The sequence below is a fragment of the Petaurus breviceps genome, unplaced genomic scaffold (assembly GCF_028583685.1).
Source record: "Petaurus breviceps papuanus isolate PSGF00001 unplaced genomic scaffold, PetGlider_PUasm1.0 90842, whole genome shotgun sequence".
In the NCBI taxonomy this organism is placed as follows: Eukaryota; Metazoa; Chordata; class Mammalia; order Diprotodontia; family Petauridae; genus Petaurus; species Petaurus breviceps.
The window spans coordinates 17046024-17051828 of record NW_027187358.1 but is presented as its reverse complement, the minus strand read 5'-3'; the positions used below and the strand labels follow the sequence as shown (position 1 = coordinate 17051828).

At 37.5% G+C, this 5805-nt stretch overlaps 1 pseudogene; it reads right to left on the bottom strand.

The window, feature by feature from the left end:
- Positions 1-1133: 1133 nt before the first annotated feature.
- On the bottom strand, positions 1134-1992 carry LOC138148890 (small ribosomal subunit protein eS8 pseudogene; annotated as a pseudogene).
- Between the last annotated feature and the right edge of the window lie 3813 nt (positions 1993-5805).

The window sequence follows — 5805 nt, the reverse complement described above, 5'->3', positions numbered from 1 at the left end:
AGTTTCATAAGTCTAGTGTGGTATATCTATTTCTGGTATTTACTATACTCTAAATAATGAAGGAATGAATAAATATATAAACAGTTTTTGTCATTGTTATCATCAGCAACTTGTTCTTCTAATCTTTTTTTTATGGCATTTCAGTAGTAGTCATTCAGGGAAAAATGCAATTCTACTTTTGTTTTTTTATATTTAGCATTCTGTAGACTACTACATGTGTGGATAAAACTTCTTCCCTCCTTTGTTTGGGAGATGTCTCCTAACATAATTGGAATGGTACTTCCTTTCATTGCCTCACTTTTTGTTTTAATGATGCAAAATAGACCAGTAGTCCATCTACTTCCTTTTTCCTTATAGTTATCTTAGAAGGGAGAAGTGTTGTTAGTGTGGATTTCTCTCCTTTCCCTTTCAAAGTGTCTCAGAGTAGGATAGATTACTTATTTAAGTCTTTTGTTTTTGTTTTGTGAAGTCTGACTTGTTTTGTTTTATTAATGTGTTCTGTTTTTGCTTCCTGTGACATATTAGTTCTTTTCTATGAGATAGTTTTGTGAAAGGAAGTGAATTTTACTAGTATCTTTCATACAGTTATATTTTACTGGAAGTCTGTCACCCTCCTTTAGTGTTCAGATGAGAACATTCATGCAGATTAGGTGAAATGCTAGCATCTCACTGGCAGTTAGTAGAAGAGTTACTTCTCTGGCTTTAAATCCAGTGATATTGCCACTACATTATAGCATAAATAATACTTATTTAACTGGCATTTATCCATCTGGTTGTTATATTCTCCCCTTGAAATATTGGGTTAGCAGTAAAAAAAACTATTCAACAAAATGAAATGTATATGGAATGAGATTAGGTTGGAGGGGGAAAGCAGAGGAGGAATATGAAAAGGAATGAGCTGAATTCTACTAAGCTTTTTTTCCTTTTATTTTTGTACATGAGCCAATTATAATCTAATAAACTCAGAGAGATCTTTCTGTTGAGCTTCTAGGCAAAAACAAATTCAGGAATGTTTAACTAAAACAATGGTACTGAGAAGTGCCAGGTGTAACTTACTTTATAGTCACTTCTATAACTTCAAATTCTAACATGTAAGAGGAATCAAAAATTGGTGGCATAGAAGCCCGAAAAGTCTAAATGGCATTTTTTTTTTGGCAAATAATCTGGGGATTTATTCTATTAGACAATGTCCAAGTTAGGATTTCTTTGCCCTTTTGGGCTTTGATCTTTCTTAGGTAGAACTCAAGCTCTTTCCCTGGAGCACATAGCCGTCTGCTCTGCCACATTGGCCTGGCGTTGGGTACAGGCAAGGAGTTTGCCCTGATGGAACTGTTCATTCAGAAGTGAGTTGATCTTGGCGTTCTTCTTCCGCCCCTCACATTTCTTCTGGATCTTAAAAAAAAAAAAGCAAAACGCGTTTTCTTTAAAAGTTCTTGCTCCTCAGAAGTAAGCTTCGCTCCCATCTTCTGGCCCAAGGGCAGCATGTAGTGTGTCTCATACCACTGATGGTACAGGGTACTTACTATCCATGAGCAGATGAGCATGATGCAACTCTTCACCAGTCTTGGTACGAACTAGCTCATTGTTGGAGGCGTTGCGGCCCACATCAATGATCGCTGTTTTCCAGATACATAACTTGGAGCCCCAGAAGGAGTTGCCCACGTCCAGTCTCAATGCCTGATACTTCTTGTTGCTTCCACAGACTCAAACTGTGTGGATGCCGCGGGACCCGATCTTGGTGTTGGCGGGCAGGCCTCTGCGCCCTTACTTGCACTTATCGTGGTTGGGCTTGCACTTGCCCCGGGTCTTGCAGCGCTTCTGCCAATTATCTCCGGAGATCCCCGTGGTCAGCACGAGGTGCAAAGAGGAAGCGCTGAGGCTCAAACGCGGCTTGTAAAGAATGGGGGAAGGGGGGGGCGGAAGGAACGAGGGACCTCCTACCCTGATTGGCACTTTTTTAAATGATTTAGTCCAGAAGTCAAATTGAAGCATACACAGAAAGAAAATAAGAACTTCCCAAAACAGGGAGAAATGAAACTATATATGTCCTTCTCCCTCTCTTCTTACTTCTGATGGGTCTCCTCCTCACTTACTAAAGGTTTAATTTTGCATAGGATACTATACTGGGCCCATATAGGCATATCGCTTTTTCGTGTAAAATCAATCATTTACCATACAATGTTACAGAAAAGATCAGAAAAAGCCACATCTGAGCTTCATTATCAGCCCTTTACTCCAGTCCAAATATATCTTCTTTACTGACACAGCATTCTGCAATTACACACTTAACAAACCATGGTATTTTTCCAAAACAGAAGGGAGAAATCAAACTTAGTCAAAAGGATACCCTGAAAGGGTATCAAGGCGGAATTGTTCACTTTGTAAATTAGCAAATTATTTTGGTTTACCTTCCAAAGCACAGAGGCCATGCTCTAGGAATAATTGTCTAGACTTGTTCCTCCAAAGATACTTAGTAATTCACCTTTTTTTGGTCTTTATTAATTTGTTTGTTTACTTTTAGTTTACAAGATTCAGTTGCACAATTCCTTAAGTTTCAAATTTTCTCCCCCTCCCCCATGGCTGCATACAATCAAATATAGGATCTGCAAATACTTTCACATTAGACATTAGTCTGGTTATAAAGAAGGATTGTAAGGGATGGAATGAACAATGGGAAAGAGGAAATAAAAACAAACAAGAAAAAGAAAGAGCAGGTAGTTTGCTTCAATCTGCATTCAATTCAAACTCTGTTCTTTCTACTTCTTTCTCTGAATGTAAACATCTCTCTCCATCACAAGTCTTTTGGAGTTGACTTATAACCCTGCATTGCTAAGAACAGTCAAGTCTATCAAAGTTTGTCATCACACATATGTTGTGTGTGTAATTGTACACAGATTTCTCCTGGTTCTGCTCTCCTCACCGAGCATCATTTCATATAAGCCTCTCCAGGTAAATGTGAAGTCCATCTGCACCTCATTTTTTATAGCACAATACTATTTCATTACATTCATGTACCACCATGTGTTTAGCCAGTCCCCAATTGACAGGCATTTCCTTGATTTTCAATTCTTTGCCACCACAAAAAGAGCTGCTATAAATATTTTTGTACATATGGATCTTCCTCCTACTTCTATGATCTCTTTGGGATACAATCCTAGAATTTGTATTGCTGGGTCGAAGGGTATGAAATAAATTACTTATAGCCCTTAGGGCATAGTTCCAGATTGCTCTCGAGAATGGTTGAATCAGTTCACAACTCCACCAGCAATGCATTAGTGTTCCATTTTTTCCACATCCTCTCCAAGATTTGTCATTTTCCTGTTTTGTCTTCTTAGACAATCTGACCGGGAGATGTGGTACCCCAGAGTTGTTTTGATTTGCATGTCTCTAATCAGTAAGAGATTGAGAACATTTTTTCATATGCTTACAGATATCTTTAATTTCTTCCTCTGGAAACTGCCTGTCGATATCCTTTGACCATTTATAAATTGGGAAATGACTTATATTCTTACAGATTTGACTCAGTTCTATATATAATTTAGAAATGAGTCCTTTATCAGAGACATAGGTTGTAAAAACTCTTTCTCAATTTTCCACTTCCCTCTTAATCTTGGTTACATTGGCATTGTTTGTATAGAAGCTTTTCAATTTCATATAACCAAAATTATCCATTTTTCATTTTATAAAGCTCTATAATTCTTGTTTGTTCATAAAGTCTTCCCCTCTCCATAAATCTGACAGGGAAACTCTTCCTTGCTTTCTGAGATTGCTTACAGTATCAGCCTTTATACCTAGATCATGCACCCATTTAGACTTGGTTTAGGTATATGGTGTTAGATAATGGTCTATGCTCAGATTCTGCCATTCTCTATTCCAGTTTTCCAAGCAGTTTTTGTCAATAATGAGTTCTTATCCCAAAAAACTGGGATCTTTAGGTTTATCAAACATTGCTATGGTCATTGACTGCTGAGTCTCATGTACCCAAGCTATTCCCTTGATCCACTGTTCTATTCCTCAGCCAGTACCAAGTAGTTTTGATGACTGCTGTTTTTAATACAGATTAAAATCTGGTATAGCTAGGCCACCTTCCCTAGCATTTCTTTTCATTAATTCCCTTGATATCCTGGACCTTTTATTCTTCCAAATGAATTTTGTTACTATTTTTTCTAGTTCTATAAAGTATTTTTTTAGGTAAATTGATTGGTATGGCACTAAATATGTAATTGAATTTAGGTAAAATTGTCATTGTTACTATATTAGCTTGACTAATTTACTTTTAAGATAGTCATAATTTCATTTTTTTCTGGAAGTTTTCATTGATAGCATGTCATGGTCCCTGAGTTCCATGAATTTACACTATCTGTAAAATGTTGTAGAAATTATGATATGAAATATGTTTTTTGTTTACTCTGTAAAGCCAATCACAAGCAGCTTTCCAGAGGACTGCTGCTGTGAACAGCTTTAAGTTTCTGATCACATAGTATACTGAACTCTCTATTCAGTAATAAAGTAAGACAAAACATTCACAGAAACCAAAGTACAGCATTCACAATGTTATACCATAACAACTTATCACCAAAGTGACCACATAGTTTTAAACAATAGATATCATTCAGTAAGTATTTAACTCAATTATCCTTAAGGATGTCCCTCCTCAAGGGACACAAAGAACAAATGTCAAAGTTCTACACCCCTAGTTCACATTGAATCATGATCTTCTCAGTCAGCACTAAGGACCCAAGGAGAGTTCTTTTCATCTTGACTTGAAGATGGTTCTCAGATTGCATTGTTGCTCTTCCATGGTACCAGAATTTCCCTGAATTTACCCAACTGCCACCTGGATTCAAAGGTGGGCAGCTCTCAGTTCCTTGTCCAGCTCCTCACCCTGTTCCTCATCCAGTTTCATATTGAAGCTCACAGTGTCCAGTCCACCTCAATTCCTTCACAGTTTCTGTTTCTGGGAAGACAAAGCTTAATAGAGACAAAACAACATCCATACTCACTTTCAGCACCATCATCAATTCACAATCTGCCTGTGAAATCAACACAGGCCCACAAACAAGGTCTAAGAGGTCAACACAAATCATCAGGAAAGTCCAGGACCTCCAAAACCCTCCTCTAGGACTTCTGTAAACAGACAACCAGAATATCCTTTTTCAGGGCTTCTAGTAAGGTCCCAGGGCTTCTGTACAAAGTAATACAAACAAAAATCATCACAGACAAAACAGACAAATAGAGTGCCAGGATACCATAAGTTTTCCCCTTCTCAACTCTGTCACCACAAGAGTTCCCTTATCAGTTCTTTCCTTTCCCAGCTTGAGCTTCTCTTTGTATATGGTCATTATCTCCTCCCTGTTCCTCCCCTTCCTGTTGCATCAGCAAGTTCACCCAACTGTGGGGTTCACAGGTCCTGTTTCTTAACAAAGACTTGATTTAAACAGGGCAAGCTTCAAAAGAAACTTTTACTGAAACAAGATGCTAAATAATTAAATAGCTGAAACAAGGTGCTAAGTACTTCTTTACTTGCCATTACACACATCTAGACACAAAGAACAATCCTTGAAACCCACAAATTCTATTATTTGGTGTCATTAAAACAGTAGAGGATTCCATAATTTAATTACATTGATAAAGTTATGCAATTTTTTAGATGTGAAACACTGTACACTAGCTGGTTTTTGATGACCTTCCATTGGAGAGAAATATATTTGTTGATTGCAGATAGGCTAGAATAAGTGCTAGATATTAAACTGAATTTGTTCTATTCCAAGCACTAAAATGAAAACATCTGTGGTTCCCAATGTT